Below are 20,399 nucleotides of genomic sequence, written 5' to 3' on the forward strand. Positions count from 1 at the left end.
CTGTCTACAGCCAATGTGGACAAGCTGACGTTCATAAAAATGAACCAGGCATGGATCCCACAGGACCTGTCCGTCCCTTGTCCAGATTAGACATTAACTACCTCCCCATAACCATATATTATTGGACTCCAGGGCACTTCCTCATTCAATCCTATTTTTATTTTCATTTTACCATTATATTGCGATGCTACCCAAAGTTGAATGAACCTCTCCTCTGCCTGTGTGCTAGGCCTAAATATATGCCAATGGACTGTTGCAGTGGTGGCTGACATGAAGCCTGATTCTCTGCTATGACATGCAGACTAATTCTCTGCTGACATGAAGCCAGATTGTCTGTTACGGGACCTCTCTCCTCTGCCTGGGTGCTGGGCCTAAATTTATGACAATGGACTGTTGCAGTGGTGGCTGACGTGAAGCCTGATTCTCTGCTATGACATGCAGACTGATTCTCTGCTGACATGAAGCCAGATCGTCTGTTACGGGACCTCTCTGCTCTGCCTGTGTGCTAGGCCTAAATATATGCCAATGGACTGTTGCAGTGGTGGGTGACGTGAAGCCTCATTCTCTGCTATGACATGCAGACTGATTCTCTGCTGACATGAAGCCAGATTGTCTGTTACGGGACCTCTCTGCTCTGCCTGTGTGCTAGGCCTAAATATATGCCAATGGACTGTTGCAGTGGTGGGTGACGTGAAGCCTCATTCTCTGCTATGACATGCAGACTGATTCTCTGCTGTCATGAAGCCAGATTGTCTGTTACGGGACCTCTCTGCTCTGCCTGTGTGCTAGGCCTAAATATATGCCAATGGACTGTTGCAGTGGTGGGTGACGTGAAGCCTCATTCTCTGCTATGACATGCAGACTGATTCTCTGCTGACATGAAGCCAGATTGTCTGTTACGGGACCTCTCTGCTCTGCCTGTGTGCTAGGCCTAAATATATGCCAATGGACTGTTGCAGTGGTGGGTGACGTGAAGCCTCATTCTCTGCTATGACATGCAGACTGATTCTCTGCTGTCATGAAGCCAGATTGTCTGTTACGGGACCTCTCTGCTCTGCCTGTGTTCTAGGCCTAAATATATGCCAATGGACTGTTGCAGTGGTGGGTGACGTGAAGCCTCATTCTCTGCTATGACATGCAGACTAATTCTCTGCTGACATGAAGACAGATTCTCTGTTACGGGACCTCTCTCCTCTGCCTGTGTGTGTGCTGGGCCTAAATATATGCCAATGGACTGTTGCAGTGGTGGCTGACGTGAAGCCTCATTCTCTGCTATGACATGCAGACTGATTCTCTGCTGACATGAAGCCAGATTCTCTGTTACGGGACCTCTCTCCTCTGCCTGTGTGTGTGCTGGGCCTAAATATATGCCAATGGACTGTTGCAGTGGTGGCTGACGTGAAGCCTCATTCTCTGCTATGACATGCAGACTGATTCTCTGCTGACATGAAGCCAGATTCTCTGTTACGGGACCTCTCTCCTCTGCCTGTGTGCTAGGCCTAAATATATGCCAATGGACTGTTGCAGTGGTGGCTGACGTGAAGCCTCATTCTCTGCTATGACATGCAGACTAATTCTCTGCTGACATGAAGACAGATTCTCTGTTACGGGACCTCTCTCCTCTGCCTGGGTGCCGGGGCCTAAATATCTGAGAATGGACTGTTCCAGTGGTGGGTGACGGGAAGCCAGATTCTCTGCTATGGAACCTCTCTCCAATTGATTTTGGTTAATTTTTATTTATTTAATTTTTATTTTAATTAATTTCCCTATCCACATTTGTTTGCAGGGGATTTACCTACATGTTGCTGCCTTTTGCAGCCCTCTAGCCCTTTCCTGGGCTGTTTTACAGCCGTTTTAGTGCCGAAAAGTTCGGGTCCCCATTGACTTCTCGAACCCGAACATCCAGGTGTTCGCTCAACTCTAGTCTCTAGGCCTCTCTGAGGGCTTTGGAGCCGGCTTCAGGGCCCTATGGATACGTTCAATTGTGATGGACGAGGCTGCATCCTGGCCAACTAGATTTGCAAATATCTCCATTGCCACCGTGTGCAGCGATTCATTTGGCCAAGATTCTAGTAAGCTCTTTATGCGCACATTTCTCCTCCTACTGCGGTTTTCTTGGTCTTCAATTAAAACCATGACCCTGTTTAGCTCTGCTGTGTGAAGCTCTACATGCTCCGCAATTCCCACAGAGTGTGCCACTACTTCTTGGGACGTTGTTTCAAGGGCCTCTACTCTGTGGCCTATTTGTTTGAGCTCAGTTTTTATGTCAGACAGTTCGGTAAGAACGGGCTTAATTGCTCTTTCTAGGGCTTGCCCCAGTACCTTGGTAAGGAAAGCTTTAGCGACAGGAGATCCATCTTGGGTCTCTTAGTCCTCATCTCTCATGCTGTCCGCCTCTAATTTATCCTCCTCTTCAGCCCACGCTGCAGCCGCCGCCATCTTGGTACTTAAGCCCGGTAAGTGTGCCACTATCTTCTTGAAGAATCGCTGCATTTCCTGCTGCCCTTTATGTGATCTTGAGGTGTCTGAGGGGTCAGTACCTCTATCTCTGCCGTATTTAGCCATTTTTAGTTGGGTGATGCTTCTTTTCTGGTGTTCTATTGCCTAAGTGTGGAGGAGCTGAAGCTTCACGCTGCCATCCACTCCGGCGTCCAGGCTCCGTCCCCCTGTGTGGGCTATTTTTTATGTGTCAGCTGCTGATAATATTGTTGCACATTGCAACCTGTGCTGTCAATGTGTAAGTCACTGTAAGCCCAAAACTCACCTAGTGATGACCGCTTTAAGATGGCACCTGGCCTCCCATCACTGAGCCCAGTGGGAGCAACGCTGTCAGAACCCACAAAGCCACACTCCCGGCGCTCCACGTCCTGCCTCTTCTCCTTCTCCTCTCTCCTTCCATTTGTCCGCCATTTCACCTTCCACCATGTTGTCATCGCGTTCATCTGGCACAAGGCAGGCTTCCGTGGCCCAAATGTTCAAGCATAAAAAAAATGATGACGCCAGATAATCCTCTTGTCCAATGGCTGACTGCTGGCTTGTCGGAACTGCTAGCCTGCCAACTACTACCATATAAATTGGGGGACTCTGTTGCCATTGGCACACCGCAATGGAAGGTCCCCGGAAGGAAATATTTCTCCCAGAAGGGCATCCCTTAACTATATGGCCACGTTCAGCGGCAAGTTCAGCGGCACCGACACTGGCACACAGTGTCGGTGCCAAGATACATCTGACCACAGACATGTGGTCTAGCAAACACGACCAGGGAAGGTACATAACTTTTACTGCCCACTGGGTGAACCTTCTGACAGCCGTCAAGCATGTAGCCTGTGGCACCCATGTGGATTTGGTGTTACTGCCACGGATTGCATGCAGGCCTGCCTCTTCTTCTTCTCCTACTCCATCCTCTGTCGCCCTCCTCAGCTGACGTCTAATTTTTCCACTGCTACTGCCTCTTCCGCTGCACCCCCCAAGCAACCCAGAACCCTTTTCGGCGTGCCAGGTGAGATGTTGCCATGCTGTGCTGCGGCTGTTGTACCTGGAAGCTAAGAGCCACACCGGTCTTGCACTGCTTTCAGCTCTGTGGCCACAGGCTGATCAGTGGCTAACCCAGCTCAATTTGACAGTTGGTAAAGTGGTGTGCGACAAAGGTGCCAATCTGCTGAGCGTATTGAAATGAGATAAAAGCCATGCGTGGCACACGTCCTGAACTTAGTCATGCAGCGATTCGTTGCCAAATACCATGGGGTCCAGGACGTCTTGAGGCAGGCCATTTTAGAAGATCTTACATGGCCATGGCTCGCCTTGCTGACTTTTAGTGACGACATCACTTGCCCATCAGACATCTGATTTGTGACATCCCGACGCGCTGGAAATCCACCTTGTATATGCTTCATAGACTGCTCCAGCAGCAATGTGCCGTTAACGACTATGTGTACTAACTCTGCAGCAGGACAGATTCTGGGGAGCTTGGTTTCTTTTCACTGCACTAGTGGCTGATTATGCGCGACACATGCAGACTTCTGAGGGCATTGATGAGATCACCAAACTGGTCAGTGTCAGGGCACCATCAGTGACATCGTACCTTACACCTTCTTTCTGGAGTGTGCATTGTGTTGTGTCATTGATCATGCCGTCGAGGAGCTGGAAGATGAGGAAGTTGCAATGCTGAATGAATTCCCAGGAGGGGTTAATCCATCTGAGACAAGTCAACATGAGTCTGAAGTGGAGTCAGAGGAGGATGGTAGCTGGGGGGATGAGAAGAAGGAGCAAGAAGACCAGGCTTTGAGGGGGACATTAAACTTTTTGGGGATCCCTGGTGTTGTCTGTGGCTGGGGGAGGAGACGGATGTTGAGGAAGGGTTGAGACGGATGCATATATATCCATGCATGCCCGCAAACACGTGCGGGCATGTATGGTATATATGCATACATTTACCAACGCACCATGGGATGATGTGCGCAGATGTGCCCAGCATCTGCGCACGTCTGCCCATGGTGATCCCCAGGGGCTCATGGTGGCCCCTGTGGGAAATATGTGCCCCCTTATAATGTATGTAGGGGCCTTGTGCCCCCTTATAAAATATGTGCAGGGGCCTTGTGCCCCCTTATAATATATGTGCCCCCTTATGTCCCTAATATTAATGTATATACATGTGTATGGATGTGCCCCAAGCATCCATACTCATGTATATTATACAAATCCCCCCTCCTACACCTGAAACCAGGTGCATCGGTTTGAATGTGCCCCAAGCATTCAAACCAATGCAATCTGGCTAATTGCATCAGAATGACTGGACAAGGGTCCGGTCATCCTGATGGATACAAAGAGCTCAGATTCAACAGAATCTGAGCCCTTTGTTGTAATTATCTCCAGCGCCGCTGGAGATAATTACGCATGATAGAAGAAGGGGAGAAGCTTCCCCTCCTCCTGTTATGCGCATTCCGACAGTGCGATTACAATCGCACTGTCCGGAATGCTAAGGGCAGCAGGCGGGAGATCAAAGGCATCTCCCGCCTGTCTGCAGCGCGTCCCCGATGTGCGGGCCGGCGCAGTGACATCATATCACTGCGCCGGCCCACGTGGATGATGGGGGCGCGCGCGCGCCCCCTGGTGGGCGGCGCAGCGCGGGAGTGCGGGCGGCCGGGTTTAAATATCCGGCGGCCCGACACTCAGGTAGTTAGTTAGGGTCAGGGCCCACATGAAGAGGAGAGCGCGTCCTGCGCTCCGGACGAGTCAGGACCCCCCAGGAAAGCACGTCCTGCGCTAAGTTAGTTGGAGTGAGGGCACCCTCGTGGAAAGGAGCGCATCCTGCGCTTAGCCGGGCGCCTGACCGGACCCCCCCTTCTGCCGTGACCGGACCTCCCCCCCTGGAGGAGAGCGCATCCTGCGCTCAGGAAGAGGAACCCCTGGACACGAGCATAAGTATCACCACCCCCCACCCTATCCCACCAACTAACCCCTGCATTCCCCTGCATCCCCTGGTTCTGCCCTGCTGTGTCTCTGGCCCACCAACGCTATACCCCCCCTATGTCCTGCTGCCCTGCAGCACAGAATTAACCCCTGCTGAGGCCCTGGCAGATAACCCCCTCACTGCCAGTTCCCTGGTCCCAGCTGCACCCCCTCACCTAACCCTTCTCCTACACCCCTGACCCCCTGGTAAACCCTTGTGGTCCCCCTATCGCCACCCTGAGTATAACCTACTGTACACCCTGGTGGCCCTGATTCCCCTGGTTAACCCCTGCACTGCTGCGCTGTAGAGCATGCTTCTGCTCTGCAAACAAACTGTATCTGCACTGTAGAGCATGCTTCTGCTCTGCAAACAAACTGTAACGTGTTTAACCCTCTTGTAACCCCGTAGGGACAGTATAGAGCTAGGCGGGTGGGTTGTTATACCTGTATGTGTGTATTGTATAGTTAGTTTGTGGGTGGAATTTGGGAACGTATAGTGTAGTTTAGGATTGTATATTTGTAGTGCTGTGTATTGTTAGTGTATTGCATGCTTAGTGTTAATAAATACCGTTATATTTGTACCCCTTTGTGTAGCGTGTATTTGTTAGTGGTAGCGAGTTAGTAAGGCGCATGCAGCTAGCATAGTGATCAGTGTGTAAGCATAGCAAAAGTATTGTGTAATTGTTATATAAAGGCATAAATAGGCGGAGTCATCACTAGACGGCTCCTCCTATTTAGGAATATTAATTATCGATATTTGCATAATATTGGTGATTAATATTCCCCCTTTACAACGGAGGACGACATTCTCCTGGGCAATGAGCAGGAGCAAGGCAATGAGCAGGAGCAAGGGCGCTTCACCGCTTCCAATTTAGCGCAAATGGGGGCCTTCATGCTCCAGTGTTTGAAAAGGGACCCCCGTATAAAAAGCATAAAGGTCAAGAACCTGTACTGGGTGGCAACGTACTTAGACCCCCGATACAAACACAAAATGGCGGACATGTTACCAGCATCACAGAGGGCTGTCAGAATGCAGTATTTCTAGGACTTGCTGTGAGAGATGCTTCATTCAGCTTTTACATGCGCTGGCAGAGGAATTTTAACCCACAGCGAAACAGGTGCGGGTACCAATCCTACCACACCTGCAAGAAGAGGGCAGTTTGAAGATGTATTGGTCACTACGGATATGAGATCCTTCTGGCAGGCAACCCATCAACAGCCACCCTCCAGACTCAGGGAACGCCTATACTGACAGGTGTCCGACTACATCGGGTTAACGGCCGATGTGGACATTCTGAGAAGCGAGGAACCCATGGTCCACTGAGTGTGCAGGCTTGACCTGTGGCCAGAGCTGGCACAGTTTAGCATGGAAGTCTTAGCTTGCCCCTCGTCGATTGTCCTGTCCAAAAGGACATTCACCGCAGCAGGGGGGATCGTGACTGATAAGTGCACTCCCCTAGCTCACGACAGTGTGGACTACCTCACATTTCTAAAAATGAACGAGGAATGGATCTTGAAGGAATTCAACACCTGTGAAGACCACGTTTAATTGAATTTCCTCATGCAACCCCACACATATCCGCCACTACTCAGAAAAAAGAATGGTCCTTGTCTTATGTATATACAGCTGCATAAAAGGCGTTTTCTGTCAGGTGAATGCCTAATTATTGGGGCCTCTACTCCAGTTGCCTACAGTAAAATAGTTATCCAGTGACAGCCTAATGTACCTCCAGCCACATAATCACTTTTTTTTTTTTTTTTCTGTCAGGTGAATGCCTCATTTTTGGGGCCTTCACTGCCCTGCAGTAAAATTGTTATCCAGTGACTGTATAATATACCTCCAGCCCCATAATCACTTGTTCTTTTCTGTCAGGTGAATGCCGAATTTTTGGGGCCTATACTGGCCTACAGTATAATTGTTATAATTAGGTATGCCTAATGTACCTCCAGCAACATAATCACTTGTTCTTTTCTGTCTGGTGAATACTTTATTTTTGGAGCATGTACTCCCATGGCCTAAAATATTTTTTTTCTAAGCTCTAAGCTCCAGCAAGGTACATTTTTGAGAATTTCCCTTTAAGATGCATAAAAACTGCCCCTGATTAAAATACATATTTTTTTGTGCGAATTTTTGCAATTGATCCCCCTCTGGTATGTCCATGTTGTGGGACTATTTGTGCACTTCTAGTAAGTATTTGGTGGCTCCAAATAAGACCTGAAGGTTTTACAGGTTCGCCTGCCATTAACGTGAATGGGGCTTGCCGCGAACGTGCGGTTCGCGAACATTTGATCGAGAACACGCGTTCGCGAAACGTCCAGGCCGATTTTAGTTCATCGCTACTAATCATCTCCGGAACGTGCAACCTCACCCCAACCAATCGGCTTTTCCCACAGTTAAACACTTCCTCTTCTTCCTGAGAGCACTTGGCGCTTTATTAGTCCCTAGAGTGGGAACTACATCGCTCTAGAAGCAAGTCACTTCAGCGGTCGAACAGGAGGGCGCACGCAGCGTTCAGGACTACCCACTACTACATTCTCTGTCTTCTCTATATACAAGAAAGGAGACAGATGACACCTAGCTGTTTTAGCTGCAATACTGAAATGCCTGGAGGAGCAAAAAGCAAGCTGCAATTACTAGGTAATTCAATACCTATTAAAAAATATTGACTAAGGAACTAAGGTGTACATATTTAGTAAGACCAAGCCAATTACTTAAAAATATATATATATGACAGGTACCCTTTAAAAAAATACTTGACACAATAAACATGTACCCACAAACCCAGGAAATGGTAAATGAGGCATTCAACTCTAGGGAGCCATATAAAACATAAAATAACTGTATATTTTTCTTATTTTTTCTACCAGCTTAGTTTCAAAACACATTCTGAAACGATGAACTCTATACTGTATATATTTGTTATTGTAATTTGAACCTGGGAATGATGGCTTGAATTCACAACTTGGCATAGTTACTTTATCAATCATAATGCTTCAGACAGAAAATCATATTTTTAGCTAGTAAATAACACCAAATTGTGCTTTATGTGTGACAATAACATCTGTCTCAGAGTTTTTTGTTGTTGTAATAATAGCCTCTGGGCCACTCCAGCTGATCATACTATACTTTTCCATCATTCATTCTCTGCACCTAGGAACTAAACAAGCTTTTTATTATGACCATAGTCCTGACTATATTATAAGCATTCATTCACAAGACCGTTAAAGCTAGACAACAGTCATTTGAGGTCCATATAATGAAATATGAAAGCAAGATACAATGTTTTAAGAGAACACTAATGTACAATTCTCCTATGAACTTGCTTAAGGTCTTAAAGCTGCCATGTTTACACTGTGGTACAAGAGTGTAATGTTTATTCCTGAAACAATTTCTGATTTCAACCATTAAGCAAATTATTGTTTTTAAATATATAATAACAGTAACATTAATCCTTTAAGGATGCAGCTCTTTTAGTCCTTAAAGGGGTTGTCTCACTTCAGCAAATAACATTTATTATGTAGAGAAAGTTCATATAAGCCACTTACTAATATATTGTTATTATCCATTTTGCTTCCTTTGCTGGCTCGTTTTTGTGGTTACGACTAGAGATGAGCAAACTTCTGTTTTAAGTTCGGCGTCTAAAGTTCGGGTTTGGATTAGCGGAGAATCCCGATCTGGAACCGGATATGGATTCCGACTTCCGTTGTGGTCCGTGGTAGCGGAATCAATAATCGGCCATTATTGATTCCGCTACCATGGACCACAACGGAAGTCGGAATCCATATCCGGTTCCAGATCGGGATTCTCCGCTAATCCAAACCCGAACTTTAGACGCCGAACTTAAAACAGAAGTTCGCTCATCTCTAGTTACGACCAATCTGTAATCCATCAGTGGTGGTCATCCTTGCACAGTATAGGAAAAAGCACCTGGCCTATGTGCAGTCCCATGGTGCTGGACACCAGAGAGGCCAGTGTTTATTCCCATTGTGTGCAAGCACAACCACCATTGCTGGCTTGCCGGGTGGTCGTAACCATGGAAAAGAGCAGTGTATAGTGTGATGGAAAAATGAATCAAGCTAGCAAAGGATGCAATATGGACAATCACAATACATTAGTAAGTGCCTTGTATTAACTTTCTTCACATAATAATTGCTATTTGCTGAAGTGAGACAACCCATTTAAGTATACTGCACTTTGTTTTAGTTTTTTCTTTTTTTTCTTTTTATTCTTAGCTTGACGTGACAGTATTGAGGACTTGGTTTAGTGGGATGAGTTGTATTTTTTCAATTGCTCAATTTTCAATTGTAGGCATATGTCTTTTTAGTTGAAGGATAATCCTATGAAAAGTTGCTTTTTATTTTACATACATTTTCTTCCTTGGTAGCACTTCCTGCTTTTCATTCTTCTGGTTCTTTCATTCACTGGTAAAATTACACGCTCAGTATCATTCCTGCTCCTCATAAATAGGCCAAGCGATCCAGTCGCCTATAATTCTTTCATTTCTACTTCTAAATTCATATACATTTCTAACTATATATCTCTCTAGGCAAGGAAGAAGGAAATTGTGGAGGCATTGCATATCCTATGTATCCTTGGGGCTATCTATGAGGGACTATTTTTAATGCAGAGAAAATTGCATCCTGGAGGAAAGGAAAAGTATTGCACTGGCCAAACCCACTGCTGCTCTACGTCTCTTTGAAGGCACATGTGCCACGCTACTCACCTAGCTGGTCCCTCTGTTTAACTGGTGCAATGGGTCTTTTCATACTCCTCCCCCTGCTGGCGGCAGTCCCAGCTGCCAATATCTCCAGTGTATTCTGCAGGCTTCAGCCTGGATTCCTTTTTGAGAAGGCCTACTAGCATGAGCACACTTGCTTTTGGCCATTTAAAGAACCAGCGTGTGTCCATCCAAAGTCTTCATCAGCTAATGGATGGTGGTCTTAAAGTACTAAAGGGGCTTTTGAGGCTTAATTTCTGATGACCTAGCCTTGTTTCTCAGATTTGTTTGTACACTTCCTGCCCTGATCTTGGCCTCTTACTGAACTGCAAATATTGCGTTACCCCTCTGCGCTTTGCACTGGTGTCTCTGACCCCGCGGATCAGCTGACAACTACACCGGGATAATCTCAAGAGGTAGCAGCCTGGTGGCTCCCCTGCAGCAAAGACCAGATCCCTATATAGGGGTTAAAGGGTGAAAACCAGGGGACTGCCAGGATAATGCCCTTAGAATTTTCCCAAGGTCAAACCGGTGAATTGGTACAGTAGTACACCCACTAACCATTACTGTTTCTTGCACAAACACACTGGTATTAGTGTATTGAAGGCAACTGCTTATATATAAATCATGGCAATATTGGAGCTGTTTTTGGTAATTAACCCCTTAACGCAAACCACCGTGCATGTACGGCGGGGGATGCATTGCAAGAATGCATTCTGCTGTACATGCACGGCGGGCTAATCGGTCAGGTGCAGAAGCTAGGTCCAGCACGGACCAGCAGTCCATGGTAACTGGGCCCCTGCTGTATCCACCGGCATCGCTGTTTACAGCGATGTTGGTGGATTAACCCCTTCTATGCCACGGGCTGCTCTGACCCCGGCGGGTGACTGAGTGCATCCATTCCCCGTGCTGCTGTGGCAGGGACTCGATGTGTCAGAAGGCAGCCTGATGCTGTGCAGAGGCTGTCCAATGCCTTTCACGGTATTGGGACTTGCCTTCTACGAGTGCCAAGGAGATCCAGCCTCAGGCTTGGTCTCCTAGGCAACCTGTTAGTGTATGACTCAGTGTCATACACTAGCAGGCAATGCATTACAATACAGATGCATTGTAGTTAGTGATGAGTGATTGAAATATTTACCCCTGCGCCACTATATAGAAAACAGAATTCTGTAAAAAAAAACACATGTGTGAAAGATTCGCCACTGAAGGAAACCAAATTATGTTTCCTTCCAAGTCTGAAACATAGAAAATAATATATCATGTCAGCTGACCCTCTAAAAAATTGTAATTGAGGGCCTGGGTGAGCTGACCCTCCCTGAAGAGGGAAGTGAGGATATCTTATGCAGTGATCCCCAGACTCTTAAGCATTCAAAGTCAGAAGATGACAAGGGGGATTGGCAATTAATGTTTCACTTGGTGGATGATGGGGATGAGACACAGTTGTCAATAAGTAGGGTCTTGTTAGGTCAACATAAGTCGGGAGGATGATCAGAGTGAGGAAGTGGATTTGGAGATGGGGGACGATAACATCACTGACCCAACCTGGGAAGGTGGGAAGCCAAGGGAGGACAGCAGGACAGAAGGGGAGGGATCCACAGCACCGCAAAAGGCTGGAAAAGACTGTGTGGTGGCAAAAGGGAGAAGGTGGGCCACAATAAACAGGCCTGCAACTGTTCCCCCTTGTGCAAATCTCCCTTGACAAGGGGTAGGTGTTCCGCAGTCTGGGGCTTTATTGAGGAAGGTGGGGACGATAAAAGAATTGGAATTTGCTAACTGTAACTGTGCTTTACATAAATAAGAACTCAACATTTCATAAATAACAATATCCATAACATATTTTACATCCTATTAATAAACTAACTAAAAGCATAACAATAAACACTCAAACACGGGAACATAATGTGGGAAGACTGCACACTGGAGGCTAAATGAGTAGGGGTGGAAACAGTAGCAACCTCAACTCCACCAGCATGATCTGCCACATGGCATCACAGCACCCTAATCGGTAGGCCAAACCCCTGGGTCCAAAATCAGTGTTTGTGGGTCACACCACTGCCTCCTCTTCCTCCCTTGTGTTACGTGCTGGCCAATCCTCTGTCCTAGACGCAGGCCTGGATGACTCCCGCCCTGCAGCTTGGCCTTTGCAAGCACCATATGCTAGCACACTCCTTTCTGTGTCCAAGCACAGCATACAGATGTCCCCAGGCCTTTGATCATAAGCGTCAATACCCCGCCAACCACCCACAGGCTATAGCACTAAATGTGCACCAAAAGCACCAAATTTGTTGGCATGGAAATGTTACCATCTAGGCCTGTGGACACTAAGGCTTTCCTCAGCCTCATGGCGGTGTCCGTCCTTCGTTACTCAGTCCCCAGCTGCCGCTATTTTTCACGGTGTGCCGTCCCTGCATTACACCAGCAATTGTGTGTGTGTCCCGTAAAATCACCCGTGCCCTGACCAAAGCAGTTATTGGGAAGGTCCACTTAACGACAAGTGCTTTTGGCCAGGGACGCTACATTTCCATTACGGCACACTGGGAGAACCTTGTTTAGGCCGTTAGCGAGTCGGAACCTGGGATGGCACAGGTGCCACCGACGCCAAGGATTGAAAGGGCACTACTTTCATCAGGATTTCTGCCAACACCTACATTCGTGGCAGCATGCCCCCTTCTTCTCCTCCGCCTCCACCGCCTCCTTCACTGCAAACTCTGAATTCTCATTTTCGCTGAAATTAATTTGCTTGGGTGACAAAAAGCACACCGCCGCAGAGCTGGGGCAGGGTATAAGGGACCAGGTTGGCTGTGTCTGATAATGGCCATAAGTTGTTGGCAGCTTTGTAGCTCTGCAAGCTCACACACATGGCAATCATACAGCATATATGTACCATGCACAACAAACATCCCAAACTTATGCACTAATATAACTAAAAACCTAACAAACAAGAGTGGAGTTAAACCAATGGCATGAACTTTTTAAGAACTCATAAATAACCAAATAACAATAACATATTTTATTTTTACAGCCTAGCCTGAAAATCCAACTCAAACAATAACAATAAAAACATAAAGCCCTGGAACATAACAGGCCCAGACCTCAGCTAATCAGGGCCATCACAGGAGCAGAAAAAAACCTCTGCCCAGTGAAGAAGGCAAAATTGTACATGGGGAAAATGCTGATATGACCATGTGGATCTCACCTTAATGTCCGGGATCCAGCCATACCATGCCTAGGTCACGTGTTATAAATTTTCTCCCAACCTTCCCCATTTTGCCTGCGCTACTGATGAAGGTGCGCTGTGTGTGTGCCCATTTCCAAAGGTCATCCACAGCTGCCATCAGTTTGGCAATGCTGCTGCAGTGCTTGCATTTGCCAGATAACAGACTATTGTGCGACGTGAGCACACGCTGGAACTCTACGTTCTACATGTGGTCCAGGCTTTGTGAGCAGCAGAGGTCAGTAGTGGAATACCAGCTGCAACATGCTCTTGTATGTCTGAACTCGGTGAGGTTTTACTCAACTTTGAGGGATAAACACAGCTGTTGAGTGGCAATGCCGCCATTATTAGCCGAACCATACCACTTCTGTGTCTAGTGAAACACTGGCTGCTAACGATGAAGGCGGACACCTTACATGTGGAAAAGGTGGAAATAAGGGGAAGACATTACACAGGGTGATAGCCAGAACACCATCAGCTCGGCTTCTCAGTTTGAATTGGATGATGATGAGGAGGAGGAGCAAGAGACAGTTGCCTACACTACAGAGGGTAGTAGCAATATCAGGTTTATTACATCTGTTCTGCATAGATGGGCAGGAGAGGAGGAATAGGATAATGCGAATGAGAGTCATGCTCCTGATGACAACAGCGAAGTCTTGTCTGTTGGGAATCTGGCACACATGGCTGACTTAATGTTAGGCCGCCTTTCCCGCGACCCGTGCGTTGCACGCATGTTAGACAACATGGATTACTTCTCATCTCTTATACCTGTGGTGGAGAGGATGAGCAAAACGATGCAATAACAGAATGTTCTTGTTTAGAGAAAATTTCCATATGAAAACAATGGAGGCAGAGAGTGGAGGTAAACCAATGAAACAACTGAAACAAAGATCTAAAAGCATTTTTGCAGCAAACTTTGTGAAAACGAATATTTGTGTCATTTTCAAAACTTTTGGCCACGACTGTAGATTTTGAACAGATTATTTATTTTGTCGCTAGACACGCAAATTTTAAATGTGACTCAGTACATGCTCCAGTAATGAACAAAATATGAATGCTAGATTATGCACAGATCATTTAGATTGGCGCAACAGACACTCTTTTCAAATGTGATTTGTCACATAAATCCTCAGTAAATGGACAGTATATTTGGCTCAAAACAGTTATATTTGTCCCAAATCGAAATAATTATCTGTGGAATTACTGTATATATGGTTGCGGACTAAATTCACACACACACATGAGACTCAAAATACTGAAATTTGTCCCAAATAGAAATAATTCTATGCTGAACTACTGTATATATGGTTGCAGCCTAAACGCAGACACAGATGTGCCCACAAGTATTGAAATTTGTCCCAAATATAAATAATTATCTGCTGAACTACTGTATATTTAGTTGCGGCCTAAATCCACACACAGATGTGACCAAAACCTGTGAAATTTGTCCTCCTAAATAGAAATAATTTTCTGGTGACTAACTGTATATATGGTTGTGGCCTAAATTCACACACAGATGTGACCCAAACTAGTGAAATTTGTCCCAAATAGAAATAAATCTATGCTGGATTACTGTATATATGGTTGCGGCCTAAACGCAGACACAGGTGTGCCCAAAAGTATTGAAATTTGTCCCAAATAGAAATAATTCTGTGCTGAACTACTGTATATATGGTTGCAGACTAAATTCATACACACATTAGACCCAAAATACAGAAATTTGGCCCAAATAGAAATAATCCTCTGCTGAACTACTATATACATGGTTGCGGCCTAAACGCAGACACAGATGTGCCCAAAAGTATTAAAATTTGTCCCAAATAGAAATAATTCTCTGCTAAACTACTGTGTGTATATATAGTTGCGGCCTAAATTCACGCACAGATGTGACCAAAACCAGTGAAATCTGTCACAAATAAAAAATAAATCTCTGGTGACTAACTGTATATATGGTTGCGGACTAAATTCAAGCACAGAAGTCACCCAAACTAGTGAAATTTGTCACAAATAGAAATAATTCTCTGGTGAATAACTGTATATATGGTTGCTGACTAAATTCACACACAGATGTGACCCAAACTATGGAAATTTGTCCCAAATAGAAAGAATTCTGTGCTGAATAATTGTATATATGGTTGCGGCCTAAGTGCAGACACAGATGTGACCCAAACTAGTGAAATTTGTCCAAATAGAAATGATTCTAGGCTGGAATATTGTATATAACAGCTGTGGATTGAGCGTGCACACAGATGTGGCACAAATTTGGATAATTTCCACAGAAAAATAAATTTCTATGATGGAGCAGTGTATATCTCACTAGCAGGAACACTCTAGTAAATAAGCCCCTTTTTAGAAATTTTGCTAAACACACTGCTTTATGATGGTGTACTGTAAATCTCACTGATAAGTAATATTTCTCTCTTTTGGAAGCTTTTTGGTAATGAACATAGCGATTTTCCAGCCCTGCACTATCTGCCCCTTCCTGCAGACGCCAGTCCCTGATACTGCAGAATTTAACCCGTGTTAAAAAAATAAAATAAATGCTGCACTTTTGTCCTGAAGAGGACTGTTTTGTCTTTGAAGAGCTTTTTGGCAGTTCAATAGTTGTAATTTCAGCAAACCGCTACATGTCCCTGCCTACTGTCGGCTCTCCCTGACGCTGAATGATCAGAGCGCGGGACGTCGGCTCCTTTATTAACTAGTACCACGTGTTCCGGCCAGCCAACCAGTGTAAGGCTTATAGCTAACATGGCTATGGCATTACACTGGAGGAAATTACTTACCTGAACGCTGATTGGATGCATCAGGAGGCGCCAAACGTGCGCCTCGAGCAATGCAATAAGCACACATGGTGTTCGGCCGATTACCGCCACGTGCCGAGCATAGCGATGCTCGAGCCGAACCAGTACTCGGGCGAGCATGCTCACTCACAACTAATTGTAATGCATTGCAGAGGGGATCATACCCCCAAAAGTTAAAGTCCCAGAATGGGACAGAAATAAAGTAAAAAATAAGTAAAAAGTGTTTTGAATAAAAAAAAGTTTCAAGTTAAAAAAAGAAAAAAACGCCCCTGTCCCCTGATTTTATAAGAAAAAAAATGAAAAAAAAACACATATATGGTATTGCCCCGTCTGTAACGACCGGCTCTATAAATATATCACATGATCCACCCCGTCCGATAGACACCATAAAAAAATAAAAACTGTGTCAAAAAAGCCATTTTTGGCACCTTACATCACTAAAAGTGCAACACCAAGCGATCAAAAATGCCCAAAAATAGTACCAGTCTAACCATCGCCGCATCCCGCAAAAAATTAGCCCCTACATAAAACAATTGCCCCAAAAATTAAAAAAATATGGCTCTGACTATGGAGACACTAAAACATTATTTTTTTTTGTTTCAAAAGTGCTTTTATTGTGTTAAATGTTAAAAATATTTTAAAAAAAGATCCATATTAGGTATTGCCACATCCATAACAATCTGCTCTATAAAAATACCACATGACCTAACCTCAGGTGAACACCTTAAAAAAAAAAAAAAAACTGTGTCCAAATTCTTTTTTGTCACCTTACATCACAAAAAGTGTAACGCCTCTTTCACACTACCGTATGGCTATTTGAGTGTTTTGCAGTCCGTTTTTCACAGAACCATTGTTCCGTTTTTTTGTTTCCGTTGTGTTTCCATATCCGTTCCGTTTTTTCGTTCCGTTTTTCCGTATGGCATATACAGTATACAGTAATTACATAGAAAAAATTGGGCTGGGCATAACATTTTCAATAGAAGGTTCTGCAAAAATGGAACGGATACGGAAGACATACGGATGCATTTCCGTATGTGTTCCGTTTTTTTTTGCAGACCCATTGACTTGACTTGAATGGAGCCACAGAAAGTGATTTGCGGGCAATAATAGGACATGCTCTATCTTTCAACTGAACGGAAAAACAGAAATACTGAAACGGAATGCATACGGAGTACATTCAGTTTCTTTTGTGGAACCATTAAAATGAATGTGACCCAGTGCAGCATGTGACCCAGCCTCTATATAAGCTGGAGTCACATAGTACCGCACGTCACTCAGCTCTTACAAGTGTAGGGATCGGATGCTTATGCTGTGAGGGAGAGAATAGGATAGAATCTGATATCAGAACTTTTTGCTAACTCTGCGATCTACAGCGATTTATTTTTTTTACATTTTTTTTATGGGTGCAATGCAACATTTTGTACCCTGTCCTGAGCCCAGTGACACAGAGAATAAGATTTTTATCTGTCTGTTAGTTAGGTGGGCGTCGGCAGCCATTTTGTGCAAGTGCACTGCACCAGAACTGAATATGTGCCAGGGACCATAATTTAATCCTGTTCTTTTAGTTCAGTGGGCAACATATACCCATTGTGCACATGTGCCAGGGGAAGTGAAAACAATATAGGTAATCTGTCTCTGAGTTCAGGGACCCAGGGGGTGACATATTCACATTTATTTTTTTATTTTTTGTAAAGTACCTCTGTGCTGAATATGTGAGTGTAATCAATTCAGTAAATCCATCTGATTCTGGAGGGACAAATTATTCATTTTTTGTTAAAAAGTACATTTGTGCCCTGCACTACTGCATTTGTAATAGTGAAAGAAAATCTGTTAAATCCATTTGTTTCATTGTAGGTAAAAAAATCATATTTAATTTTTTATAAAAAGTACTTTTGCAGGATGCACTGAAAAACTAGGACATTGTAGGTAAAAAAATAAAAATAAAAATTTGGCCTGCACTGCATTTGTGATAGTGAAAGAAAGTCAGTTAAATCCATCTGTTTCACTGTGGGTGAAAAAAAATTCTTTATTTTATTTTTATTTTTTGCCAGAAAGTACCTTTGCGGCCTGCACTGCGAGTCTGATAGTGAAATATAATCAGTGAATGATGGGTTCCTGCATAGGCCAGGTACACAATTGTACAGCCAGGGCACATGTGCAATACACCATATTTATCCCCCCTAGACACAGAAAGATAATTTATCTGTCTGTTCATTTTGTGGCAATTTTTGGGTGGGCACAATGCTACATATAAAATAAATATTAATAATTTAATAATTAATCCGTCTGTTAGTTAGGTGGTGCGACAAACCAATTTTTGTGTGAAGTACACCTGCACCTGCATATGTGCCAGGGACAATAATATAGTTAATCGGTCTGTGAGTTCAGTGGTTGACATATTTGCATTGTTGGCTGTTTTATACCCCTGCTCTACATAGCAGACAAGGAAATAATTTTTAAAAATGTGTCTGTTACATTGTTGGGTGACATTAACCCATTTTTGCAGTTTAAAACACCCTGCTCTGCATAGGTGACAGGGAGCAAAATTTCTAAACTTTGTCTGTATCACAGGTGGGTGACATTAACCCATTTTTGCCATTGGAAAAAACCCTGCTCTGCATAGGTGACAGGGACCGAAATTTCTAAAAATCGTCTGTTCCATTGGTTGGTGACATTAACCAATTTTTGCCATTTAAAAACACCTGCTCTGCATTGCTGACAGGGAACTTAATTTAGTAAAAATAAAGGGATGTGGCCCTGGTCATGGTGCTGCTGGTGTTGGTGGAGCTCTTGTTGCAGGGAGAAGACGTGGTCAATCTGTGCCAGCTACACGCACAAGTGAAACACCTTCCTCAAGTGCGAGTAGGCGACAGAACCTTTAGCGTTATTTGGTAAGCCCGAATGCCGCTCTACGAATGGTGAGGCCAGAACAAGTACAGGTGATAGTCGATTGGGTGGCTGACAGTGCCTCCAATTCCTTCACATTGTCTTCCACCCAGTCCCCTGCTGAAAGATCAGAGTTGGCACCTGCAGGCAATGGCCATCAGTCTTTTAACTCACCCCCTTGCAAATCAGCCAATCAGTCTGAGCCCCAAGTCATTCAGCAGTCTCTTCTGCTTTTTGATGACTCTGCTAGCAGGGTTTCCCAGGGCCATGCACATAGCCCTGCCCCAGAAGTGGAAGAGATTGAGTGCACCGGTGCCCAACCACTTATGTTTCAGGATGAATACATGGGAGGACCACTGCAACACATCTCGGATGATGACGAAACACAGGTGCCAACTGCTGGGGCTTTCTGCAGTGTGCAGACCGACAAGGAGGGCAGGGGGGAAGACTGTGTGGAAGATACTGTGGAGGACGATGAGGTCCTCGACCCCACATGGAATCAAGGTCATGCGAGTGACCTGTGTAGTTCAGAGGAAGAGGTGATGGTCGCACAGAGCCACCAGCACAGCAAAAGAGGGAGCAGGGTACAAAAGAGGGAGCAGGGTGCAAAAGCGGAGCGGCCATCCCCTAGAGAGTATGCCTGCTATTGCCCACCGCACCAAGGGAACAAGCACACCAAAGCCAGCTCCAAGGGGTTCCCTGGTGTGGCAGTTCTTCAGACAATGTGCTGACAACAAGACACAAGTGGTTTGCACGCTGTGCGATCAGAGCCTGAAACAAGGCATAAACATTTTAAACCTGAGCACAATTTGCATGACCAGGCATCTAAGTGCAAAGTATGAGCTGCAGTGGAGTAGACACCTCAAAAACTAAGAAAGGTCTCTGGCTCCTCCTGCTTCATCTTCTGCAGTCTCAGCCTCTTCATCCCCCTCTGGAGTGACAGTCTCACCTGCCACCCTGCAAACAATGCCACCACATCGGTCACCAAGCATCTCCACAATGTACCATGGAAGCATTCAGCTCTCTATCTCCAAAACACTAGAGCAAAAGTACCCCTCTACCCACCCCACCCCCGATCCAAATTCCTGGCCTTTGAAATGCTGTCATTCTGTCTGGTGGACACGGACAGTTTTAAGAATCTGATGGCGGTGGATATCCCAGCCGGCACTACTTTTCCAGGCGATAACATAACTTGGCCATAACTTCAGCACAGCGAGGGGGAAACAACAGCAGACAGTTTTAAAACGTATCTGTTTTGTAGAGAAACCCCACACAGCGCAGGAGCTGTGGACGGGTCTTGAACAACAAACCGATGAGTGGTTGGTGCCAGTC

Source organism: Bufo gargarizans, chromosome 8 (assembly GCF_014858855.1).
Source record: "Bufo gargarizans isolate SCDJY-AF-19 chromosome 8, ASM1485885v1, whole genome shotgun sequence".
In the NCBI taxonomy this organism is placed as follows: Eukaryota; Metazoa; Chordata; class Amphibia; order Anura; family Bufonidae; genus Bufo; species Bufo gargarizans.